Source organism: Solanum stenotomum, chromosome 1 (assembly GCF_019186545.1).
Source record: "Solanum stenotomum isolate F172 chromosome 1, ASM1918654v1, whole genome shotgun sequence".
NCBI lineage: Eukaryota > Viridiplantae > Streptophyta > Magnoliopsida > Solanales > Solanaceae > Solanum > Solanum stenotomum.
In genome coordinates this window covers 84,360,140-84,372,839 of record NC_064282.1, presented here as the reverse complement: position 1 = coordinate 84,372,839, position 12,700 = coordinate 84,360,140, and the positions used below count along the sequence as shown (strand labels likewise).

General features: G+C 32.6%; 1 non-coding gene across 1 annotated transcript; it reads right to left on the bottom strand.

The window, feature by feature from the left end:
• Positions 1 to 12,067: 12,067 nt before the first annotated feature.
• TRNAL-UAA (transfer RNA leucine (anticodon UAA)) lies at positions 12,068 to 12,150 on the bottom strand. The gene has a single exon. It is a non-coding gene; the product is annotated as a tRNA-Leu (tRNA).
• Between the last annotated feature and the right edge of the window lie 550 nt (positions 12,151 to 12,700).

The following is a 12,700-nucleotide window of genomic DNA, read 5'->3' as shown; positions in this document are numbered from 1 at the left end:
ACCTAGAATTTGCCCCGTTGGTCTGATTGACTAAGTGATGCAAATCTCTTGAGATGATCTTAAGCAACTTTAAAGAGTGTGAACCAATTTGAAATCATACCTCTCTTATGGATTACCTTGTGAGTGTGTGAACCTATTTTGAGCACCCCTTGAGCCTTACCCTTTTCTTGGAAGAAAATTGATGAAAGTGTAACCTTTCTTAATACATTACCCATAATCCTCATGATTTGTGAATTGTTTGAATAGCCAACTTAAGCCAAAAACCTAAGTTGGGGATGTGGTGAAAAGAGACGGTAAATCAAGAAGTGCAAGAAAGTCCCCTTTGACCTATGGTGTTGAGAAAAAATGGAACCCCTCCATATAAAATAAAAGGGAAGAAAAGAATGAAAAGAAAAAGAATGAAAAAGTTATGGAATAAAGCTATGAGAAGACAAAAAGAAATGGGGTTTCCAACAGTCCATGGAAAGTGAATAATGGGATGACTTAAAAGCACGAATGAAAAATGATGAAGAAAAGGAAAGGAAGTGTTGTTCACACCGCATTTCATGAGGACTATAGCCAATGAGCCGAAATAACCATACCTTTGCACTCAGCCCCATTACAAGCCTTGAAAAACCTTTTTAATCCTGAGTAAGCTGAAGCAAATGTTGATTGGAAAATACGGGCAAACCTATGGGTGAATCATACATTGTGTTTATCTTTGTGAGTGTGAAAGTTGATCTTGATTCCGGAAGTTTAAATGATTGAGCCATTGTGTGTGAATATGGAATCATTCTTTATGTGAAGGCATTTGATCACCTTTGTTGGGCTTGAACTTGCATTTGAAGCAAGTATAGTGAGCTTGAGATTCTTTGGTAATGGTGAGTCGCAACTTGAATCTTTGAGTGCACAATTGATCCTTGCACGAGTAAGTTGAGACTTTTTGTGTGCATTCATGATTGAGTCTTGTGTAGCACTATTTGAGACATCCGTTTTGAACTACTGAACTTGAGTTTTACTTGAGGACAAACAAAAGTTTAAGTTGGGGTTGTTGATGAGTCTAGAATTTGGACTCTTTTAGGGCTTTATTTTGATAGATTTAGTGTCCTCAAATGCATGTTTTGTCTCAATAACTGATGAAAATCCTTGAGTTTCAGGTATTTGGAGTGAGAGACAAAGCATGAACACTATTGGGCAAAAAGGAACAAGGCAGCTGAAAAGACAAAGAAAGTACGGCCTGAGGATCACCTAAACCATTAGGCGAGTCGCCGAATGGCTATGATCTTGCCTAATGTTCTAGTATGCCAAGCCCTGAAGGAGAAAATCAAGTTGGCGATAGAAAGGAGTAGTCGGCGTGTCGCCGAACAGTTCCACGATGCAGTGCCTTATCGCCCAAAGTTACAGAACCTTAAATTTGCTGAAGACCAAGGAAGAAAGGCAATGAACCAGACCCAAGGGTGAATCACCGAGTGGATCGGCAATCCCGATTAACTGCGCCGAGTGATCTTTTACAACACACTTTTTGACAACTATAAATACCTATTTAAATTTTAGTTTAGTATCAAGTTTCACAATTCAGAAACCAATTTTTAGAATTTTCAGCTTTTAGAACTTAGAGTTTTGGAGAATTTGTTCATGAGCTTTGAAGATTTGAAGGTTTCCATTTCCAAGAAATTGGAAGTGTGTATTGAAGATTCTTCATCTTTGATGTGTGTAAAGGCAGTATTTATCGTACCCATTTAATGGAAACACTTGTTGGTATCGATTTCTACCTCTTTACTATGTCTAGCTAAGATCCCAATTCTTGGGGTGTGATTATGTGAATATGGGTTGAATTTACTACTGGGTATTGCTTATAGATAGCTATTTTGCTGTTTAAAGGTGATTTCGTTCTGTAGTTGTGTTTGAATTTAATGGGGTTGTAGTTGCAAATACAATTTTATCTTTGTGTTTTTGACTTGCTCGAGAGAGAGGTTGTAAAACCAAAACTAATGAATTGATAGTCTGTGGTTATTGGGTTGTCGTAGGTTCAGTTCGGGAGAGTAAATCCTAAACCCTCTCCCATACATTCAGCTCGCGAGAGTGAATGGACTAAGGCGAAGGCTGAGCCTTATTTCCGCTTATCGGTGTTCGAGAGAAACCGATTTGATTCGGTGTAAATTGTTCGAGAGAAAATTTAACCCCAGTAAAGTCTAGCCTAGTCACCAATTTACAGCGATTTACTATAAATAGCATTTACTTGATTGTTTATTTTATCCCATATTCCTATCACATCCCAAGAATCCTGTCTCCATATTTGCATTTTTGTTTTTTTTAATTGTTAATTTTAAGTGATAATTGATTATAACCCCCCCCCCCCCTTGATAGTTGACACTTGTGTCACCCTTTAATTTGATATGTCTTTCTTCGTAAATATCTATAGCTACAATTGACTTGAACACATTTTTACTTTTCTATTGATTCTCAATTACAAACCGCTCCCTTGGGACTCGACCCCAACTCACTAGTTGGGTTTTATTATTACTCACGATCATTGGCACTTGAACTTGAGGTAGTGTCCTGATACATGAAATCACTCGCTAGCTATTATCGTCGATTTACGAAGACTTTTGCTTCTATCGCCACGCACTTGACTAATTTGACCAGAGATGCCATTTGAATGGACTGAAAAATGTGCTGAGAGCTATCACAAGCTCAAGACTCTCTTGACTACAACACCTATTCTAGCATTATCGATAGAGGGTAAGGATTTTATTTTTTATTGTGATACTTCACATTCTGGTTTTGGTGTTGTGTTGATGCAGGATAAGAATGTTATAGCTTATGTCTCGCGTCAATTGAAGATGCATGAGAGGAATTATCCAACACATGATTTAGAGTTGGCAATGGTAGTATTTACTCTTAAGATCTGGCGGCACTACCTCTATGGTGTTAAATGTGAAGTGTTTACTGATCATCTTAGTTTGCAACATGTATTCACTCTAAAGGATCTGAATTTGAGACAGCGAAGGTAGGTGGATTACTCAAGGATTATGATGTCACCATTCAATACCATTCGAGTAAGGTTAATGTAGTGGCAAACGCTTTGAGTCGAAAAGTGGTGAGTGTGGGTAGTTTAGCTTGCTTGAGTGTAACCAAGCGACCTTTGGCTAAGGAAACTCAGACCTTAGAGTCTAAGTTCATGCAGTTGGGCATCTCAGAAAGAGGTAGGGTGTTAGCTAGTATTGAAGTAAGGGTCATATTCATTGAGGAGATCAAGGCTAAACAATTTGAGGATGAAAGTTTAAATATACTTAGGAAGAAGACTATGATTGGTAAGGCACAAGAGACCACTCTTAATGCGGATGGTGTACTCAATTTTAAAGGAAGGATTTGTGTTCCTCGAATTGATGACTTGATTCAGAAATTGTTGGCAGAATCTCATGGTTCGCGATATTCTATTCATCAAGGTGTGACCAAGATGTATAGAGATCTGAAGCGAATTTATTGGTGGCCGGGCATGAAGAAAGACATAGCGGAGTTTGTGGCTAAGTGTCAAAATTGTCAACAAGTGAAGTATGAACATCAAAGGCCTGCATGTTTGCTTCAAAGAATGCCAATTTCATAATGGAAGTGGGAAATGATAGCCATAGATTTTGTGGTTGGTCTTCCCAAGACTTTGGGGAAGTTTGATTCTATTTGGGTAGTGGTTGATAGATTGACTAAGTCAGCCCATTTTATTCCGGTAAGAATAGATTATAATGCTGAGCAATTGGCTAAAGTTTATGTGAAGGAGATAGTGAGGTTGCATGGGGTGCCCCTCTCTATCATCTCAGACTGTGGTACCCAATTCACATCCAAGTTTTGGAGGAAACTGCATAATGAATTGGTCACACAACTCACTTATAGTACCGCTTTTCATCCGCAGACAGATGGGCAGTCGAAGAGGAATATTCTAGTGTTAGAAGACATGTTGAGGTCATGTGTGATTGATTTTGGAGGGCATTGGGATAAGTTCCTACTTTTGTGAGTTCTCCTATAAAAATAGTTATCACTCCAGCATTGATATGGCACAGTTTGAGGCATTCTATGGGAGGGGATGTTAATCAACCATAGGATGGTTCGAGGTTGGAGACATGAAACCATTGGAGGTAGATTTAGTGAAGGATGCCCAAGATAAGGTGAAGAACATTCAAGCTAAGCTTTTAGCAGCCCAGAGTAGACAAAAGAAGTATGTGAATCATAAGGTAAGAGACATGGCGTTTCAAACCGGTGAGAATATTCTTCTTAAGGTATCACTCATGAAAGGGGTAGTGAGATTTGATGAGAAAAGTAAGCTAAGTCCGCGATACATTGGTCCATTTGAGGTTCTTAAATGTGTGGGGCTGGTAGCGTATAGATTGACTTTACCTCCTAAGTTATCAAGAGTTCATCTGCTATTTCATGTGTCCATGTTGAAGAGGTATCATGGTGATGGGAATTATATCATTAAGTGGGACTCAATTGTGTTAGACAAGGACCTCCAATATGAGGAGGAATCGATTGCAATTCTTGATCGTGATGTCCAGAAATTGAGGACCAAGGAGATTCAATCCGTGAAAGTTCAATGGAAGCATCGTCTAGTTGAGGAAGCTACTTGGGAAACCAAGAAGGACATGCGAGACAAGTATCCTCAATTGTTCGTCGATTCAGGTACTACTTCATTCCTTCCTTAGCCTATTTTCCTAAGTTTTGTCACTCGGGGACGAGTGATGGGTAAATTGGTATCTATTGTAACAATCTATTCCCGTCATTATAGAAGGGCCAACGGGGGAAATTTAAGGTCGGAAAACTTTTTCGTAGTATTTGGATTTTCTCAATCTAGTCCAAATTTGGATGAAATCGGAGTCATTAAGGTGTACGAAAATATGGTATGAATCGGGTAAGTTAATTATGATTTTGATTACATGGATGAATAGATAACTTGTTAAGAAATCTGTACGACTTTACGAAATTAAATTCAGGCGAGTAGAACTCCCAAAATTGATCTTAGCGTGAAGGGTATTTTCTAAGCGTTATTGGTTAGAGATGTGTTGTGAAATGGGGGTCTTGGAACTATTAAAATAGCTCATTGGTTCCGTGCAAGCCACTGGGACGAGATTTTTGCCGCTAAGGTGGGGCTACTGCAGCAGGGTAAGGGCCGCTGTTGTGGGTTCGACACAACTTAAGGTCGTAAATAAACCCCTAAACAACCTTATTATGCACTTTTCAATTTTTAGAGCTAAGGAACGAACTCCAGGCGACTCTTGACAGTTTTACACCATTCTTGAGGCTACAAGTAAGCTTTTCATTCCCCGAATCCATTTTTTGATCTGTAGAATGTAATAGAATGGGTAAATATCGATGGGGAAGGGTTTTGATCTGGAATTTATGGTGGAAACAACCCTATTTTGGATACTTGAGATTATGGGATTGATCTAGGGTTCATAGAATTGTTAGTAATTCGGGTAATTAGCAATTGTTTATTGATTCCCGTGTTATTATTATTGTTTGTAGACCAAGAACTAGCGAAACGAATCCGAAGAGGGAAGGATCAAGTTTCTTAGGGTTTCAAGCTTGTTTTGAGGTAGGTGATAGTTGTGATTCTATGATTGTGTGATGTATGTTTGTTCTTTCTTCATAATGATACATGTATGTATATGAATGTTTTACTATTGATCACACATGTTGTAAATGACATAGATGAATGATGATTGCTATGAAATCATGACTTAAATGTATGATCTTGAAGATATCTTTGTGATTGTGGTTGTGATTGTGATTGTGGTGTGTTGAATGGATCGATTGCCACGTTCTGGCATAACTAACTTGGATCGGTTGCCACGTTTCGACATAAATATGGGATCGATTGCCACGTTCCGGCATGAAAATTGGATCGGGTACCACGTTTCGGTATGTTAACTGTTNTGGTGTGTTGAATGGATCGATTGCCACGTTCTGGCATAACTAACTTGAATCGGTTGCCACGTTTCGACATAAATATGGGATCGGTTGCCACGTTCCGGCATGAACATTGGATCGGGTACCACGTTCCGGTATGTTAACTGTTTGGGTTTGGGTTCCATGAGAGGACCAATGATTTGATTTAAATGTGAAGTTGTTCATTGTTCGTAAATGTGTTAATATTGTATATGTTCGATATATCCATGTGATTATATTGTTGTAATGGCTTATGTATGTTGCACTTAGTCGGATAGCCGCGTGATCCTACCAGTACACTGTGGTTGTGTACTGATACTGCACTTGCTCTTTCCTTGTTGAGTACAGGGCATCTTCAAGCGGCTATTGATAGACCTTCTTAGAAGATAGTGATCGTCGTTCGATTTCAAGGGTGAGCCAATTCTTCCGGGCTTTAATGAGTTCTCCTTTCGTCTATGTCCACATTTCGGACTTAGACATTTCCATTAGTTATTAGTACATTAGTATGAGGTTGTATCCCTTCTTGTTTAGACTTATTCATTGTTAGATGTTTTGGTATATTGATTTTCAGGTTCTAGGCATTACTTCTGCAATGTTAGTTTATTATTGTTAGATTTTTGTTAGAGTTTATGGGATCTCTATTTCTTTCCTTAGTATTTTTCCTACTTTCGTATACTTAATGCCTTAGTTTTTAGATTAGTTGTTTGGTTTGGATTGTAGTATTGGTTCTCCCACCGGAGGGTTAGTGTGGGTGTCAATCACAACGGTCGGGGTCGTGACACTTTATGTATTATTTTACAGAATTCGAATTAAAAGTAACAACAATATTTTTGTAGGATTAAAAAAAAAGTAACAATTAAAGATTTAGACCCTCCCAAAAAAGTAACAAATAACAAAAATTTCTTTTCTGACGTATTATTTTATTTTAATTTGATTTTTTTTTTAAACTTTAGAGTATTATAACAAAAAAAAAAATGATAATAGCTAAGATTGAATCCAAAAAAATAGGGGAAAAAAGTTTGAAATATATCCAAACTTTGATCGAAATTGTTGTAACGATATCAAATTTTGGAAAGGACCTTTTACCCCCGGCACTATTTAATAGTATATTTTAAAGCTATATATGTGTCCACGTGGATATCATAAATATTGCATAATTATAAATAGTAATTTGGCCACGCGGGCGCATATGCTATTAAATAGTGCAGGGGGCTAAAAAGTCTTCTATAAAGTTTGGTATCGTAACAACAATTTCGACCAAAGTTAGAGTATTTTTTTAAACTCTTTTCCCAAAAATAGGTAACAAATAGAAAACAAATTCTTTTTTTTTTAAATATTTGTCTATGTACAATATTGATTGAAAATTTGAATACGTACATTTTAAATAATTGAATTAAAAATCTAATTAATGTTTCTGAAAAGAAAAAAAAACCTAATAGATCGAACTCATATGATGTACCTGGTCGTTTAAATCAGATCTCTATCAATGTTTAAAATAGTTATCTCTATAAAATAATCTTAATATTAAAAGCACATGCATACTTGCCCTTTTTCGTAATTCTAAAAAACACTTTATAAAGAAAATTAGTCAAACACAAATTGCTTATCAAAACACTTTTCAAATGAATTTGCCAAACACAAATTATTTTTTGTTGAAAAACACTTTTCCGAAAAGCTATTCTAAAAAGCGCTTCTAAAAATAAGCAATTTTTAGCAGCAATGCCAAACAGGCTCTTAGTGCCCGTTTGAATTGACTTATTTTAGGTGTTTTTAAGCCAAAATAGCTTTTAAGCAATTTTGAAGTGTTTCACTAAAGTTAAAAAGTGCTCATAAGCACTTATTTTAAAGCCAAAATAACAAAAATAAGTCAAAAGTTATAAGCTAGGAATCCTAGCTTATGGCTTTTGGCTTATAAGTCATAAGCCAAAAGTCAATCCAAACAGGCCCTTACTCTTCTTTCTCTCCTCCCCGCCGCTGATGACGCTTCCCGTTTTCGCTCCAAGTTCGAGCTTCCTTTTCCTTTTGTTTTGGATAATCAATTGTCTGCTTCTTCAAAGGAGATGGTGTTTCCAGAAGAGTTTGACTCAAGAAATCATATTTACGGTTAATTTTTGGGCACCTCAATAGGCCGTTACATGTTTTCTTTCCTTTTACTCAAAAACACAAACTTTCATAGGTTATTCTTTTTTGGACAATTATTTAGTAGATAATTTTTATATTTTCTTATAAATTATGATTATTTAGATTCTAATCTAAAGTCTTCTTATGAGTGAATTGAAAATCGAATGACAAAATATTAGATTATGATTTGAAATTTTATAAGTTGTTCGAATTTGGACGACAGTCTAACATTTTGTAAATAAGATTGAGAAACACATGAGCAAACATTAACTTCGGGTCTAATATTATTTGAATAATGAACTTAACTTCGGGTCTAATATTATTTGAATAATGAGCTTAACTTCGGGTCTAATATTATTTGAAAGATAATTTTTCAAAATCTATATATCTGCACAACTTTTAAAAATAATAATATAATTTGAATAATGAACTTAGAGAGGGATATTTGTATAAATCGATCATTCCTCGGAAAATGATAAAATGCTTTGCTCTGTCTTTGTCTTAACTGAATGACGTTCTAGCCTAATTGATTCGTTTCAAAAAAGTGTGGTATCAAAAATAAGAAGACATTTGATCCATTTAATTGGTCTAATATAACCCAATTTTAATTATGCAAAACTTTGTTGAAGTATTTTGTTCTTACTTGATATTCATATATTACAACGTCATAATAAAGAAAATTGAATATTCAAAACTTTTTAAAATAAATTAAATTTGATTTGATACATCTTCAACTTCAATATAATAATAATAATAATAATAATAATAATAAATAAATAAATAAATAAATAAATAAAGCAATAATGTCATGATTATCAATTCTTTCCGTTTTATTCAAGCTATTTAAGTAGTTGAAAATAAAATAATAAAGAGGATAACTTTTCATGGTTCACGTTTTAAGTGTATCATTACAAATAAAAATAAAATGTAACTCAATGCTTATTTTAAAATATATTTTGTAACGTGAAAATTATTTATATAAAAGTTTAAAATAATAATATTACAACAATATAGTTGTGATTATCAGTTCTTTTTTTACCCGAGTTATCTTAGCAGTGAAAAAAATAAAATAAAAAAGAAGATGCAATATAATAGTGATTTTTTTAATTTAATCCAAGTTTATCTTAGCAGTGAAAAAAATAAAATAAAAAAGAGGATGACTCACCATGGTTCACGTTTTAAGTTTATCATTACAAACAAAAATAAACACGTAATTCAACACTTGTTATAACATAATTTTATAATGTAAAAATTACTTACACAAAAAATTTAAAACAAATATCACAACAATATAGCTATGGTTATCAATTCTTCCAATTTTACCCAAATTATCTTAGCAGTGGAAAAAATAAAATAAAAAATAGAATGACTCACCATTGTTCACGTTTTAAGTGTATCAGTACAAACAAAAATAAATACAAATTTAGCACTGGTTAAAACATATTTTGTAACATAAAAATTAGTTACACAAAAAATTCTAAAAAATTAATATTACACCAATATATCCGTGATTATCAATTCTTTCCATTTTACCCAAATTATCTTAGAAGTGAAAAAAAAAAAGGGATGACTCATGATTCATGTTTTAAGTGTATCATTACAAACAAAAATAAACATGTAAACTCAGCATTTGTTAAAACATATTTTGTAATGTAAAATTTAGTTACACAAAAATAAAAATAATGCAACATCAATATAGTTGTGATTATCAATTCTTTCTATTTTACCCAATCTTAGCAGTGGAAAACACAAAATGAAAAATAGAATGACTCACCATAGTTTTCATTTTAAGTGTATCATTATAAGCAAAAATAAGCACATAACTCAACACTTGTTAAAACATATTTTGTAACGTAATATTCAATTACACACAATTTAAAAAATCAATATTACAACAATATAAATGTGATTATGATCAGTTCTTCCCATTTTATCCAAATTATCTTAGCAGTTGAAAAAACTTGCAAGTAATAATTAAACTAAAAAGGGATAACCTTATCCTAAACAAAACGTTTATACTATAAAGTAATTTAATTTCATCAAATAAGTATCAAAATAAAACATGTAAATATAATATTTAAAACCTCAAGGGAGGTAAGTTCTATGAATACGAATATGATAGGATGTTTATACCATCATTGACTTATTCAAGTGTTGCAAATTTGTAAATCCAAATGCAGCTTATAAAAGGTAAAACAACCTAACTACCTCATTGTACATGTACTATTACACAAAGCATAGACATCTAGTCACCTGACAAAATTTCTTATTTTAATTTGTTCCCTACAACTTTACAAACATAACATTTCATGACTAAGATTCCTATCCTAATTTCATGCATGTACTCACTACTACTATGTGACATAAACTCAACATTCACCCTCTAGCAATAGAACATCACATTATTCACCTTCTCTTTCAATGCTGGTAGTGGTCGGACGTTGACAGAACCGTTCATTGCACGTGTGCTACGTCATATTGTACTTTAAATTGTGAGTTTAAAGTACTAAAGGAGGAGTTATTTAATTATTTTCTCATAAAATTGATACTTTAAATAATTTTCATTTTAGTTTAATTAATGTGCAATAAGCAATATTATCTTCTTTTTTGTTTGAAATATAAAATTTTGTGAACTGTATCACTTTATACTTGCTGCTGCTTCCGTCTTCTCTTCCCCATTTTCTTCTTTTTACTTCTTTTCCTTTGTACTTTTTTTATTTTGTGCATTCTAATTTTCAATAACAATTTTCACATTAACATATATGATCCATTTTGAAACACATATGAAGGTTAAATATATTTTTAACATTTAGGATAGATTACACATAATATTTGTGTGTTTTATTGAAATAATGATCATCCGGTTGAGGAAGATGGAACTATTGCAAAAGTAAAGATATTATATAAATAATGTATATAAATGTGTATACATCTCTAATAATAGTTATACATTATATATATATATATATATATATAATAACGATATATTAAATATACCTATGACCATTTTTTTAAAAAAAATTGTTGGCTTTATAGTTACATAACTAACCCCAAAAAAATACAAATTAAGCAATAGCATAAAGGGTTCTATCAACTAGTGTTTTAAAAGTCAAGGGCGGGGTGTGAGGCAAGACATTTTATGTTGTACAGGGCAGGGCATAAGCCTCAAGACACGGAGCAGAAGTCTCATGGATCTACGGGGCGTGGTTTCATGTATGTTCAATTTTATAATTTTATTACTAAGAAAAAAAGTAAAAGTAAGACTTCCAATGATTTTATAAATAAAATTTAATAAATAACCTATAATATATATAAAAAATATATTATGATTTTTATTTGAGATTAATATTAATAAAATATAATGAAGAAAAAATATGTCTTGTATATCTCCCTCCACTTTAGAAAATAATTGAATTGCATATAACTTTTAAACCATTCAAACTAATATGTGATTTTTCCTAATACAATAGCCAAATAATCTATATAAACCAATAGCAAATTAGTAATGATTTCATCATTGCCACCACATAAAAAAGTATGTAATTAATTATTTGGTATAACTTTGCTCAATTCTATATAATGACCATTAAAATGTCCTTTTAAAGATAGGTCTAACTTGAAAAAATAATGACTCATTAATATAATATTAGAATTAATAATTCATCAATATAATATCAAAATAAGGAATTTAGACATGAGTCTAAAACTTCTTTTTGTGACAGTAAACTTAATTTTTCACAATATTTTATATAAAATTTAATTATTTAAGTGTTGATTTGTGCAGACTCAAAGTTTAAGGACATAAATGTTAGTTGAGGTAAAGTAAAAAGACATGCTTATTTATTATGCTTAAATTTATTCCTTCATAATATGTTTTTTGTAATCGGAAAAAATATATGACCCGTTTAAACTACAAATTGATAAACATATTGTTTTCTTTCTTAAATTTTATGACTAGTCATTCGTTATCACTTTTAAGATAAAAACGAAAAAAAATATATAATATTTTGTTATAAAAATAAAATAATATTGCTGGCTGTGGGGTTCGAACCCACGCGCACTTATGTGCAGAAGATCTTAAGTCTTCCCCCTTAACCACTCGGGCAAACCAGCTTGGGTATTAAACAAACGCTCACATATTTTAATTAACGTATATTTTGCTTAGCCTCTTTTGGATAAAATCAAAATATTCCCTTTTAAAATTCTTTTAGGTCATGGTACTATGTTTTTACTATGCATTTCCAAATAAATATGTTTCTGAAAGAAACTTTTCAAAAAAAGAAAAGGGAGCTTAAGAACACATTTTATTTATAAATTAAATATGGAACTTGTGCTAGCACCGGGCCAATACATGTTATTCTTTCTATATCAATTTATGTGACACAATTCGAATTTAGAGAATCATCCAAATCTTTTTAATGATTTTTAAATATTCGAAACGGTTAAATATTGTGATTTATAGTTATTTTTACATAATTTTCAAAATATAGATATGTTACTCTCTATGTCCAAATTTATGTGCTGCAGATAGAGTTTCAAGAATCAGCCAAATTTTTATATGTTCTTCAAATATTTCAAGTTGTTAATTATTGTGATTTACAATGTTTTTTTACGTCATTTTCAAATATTATATGTTACTTCTTTTGTCCCAATTTATGTGCCA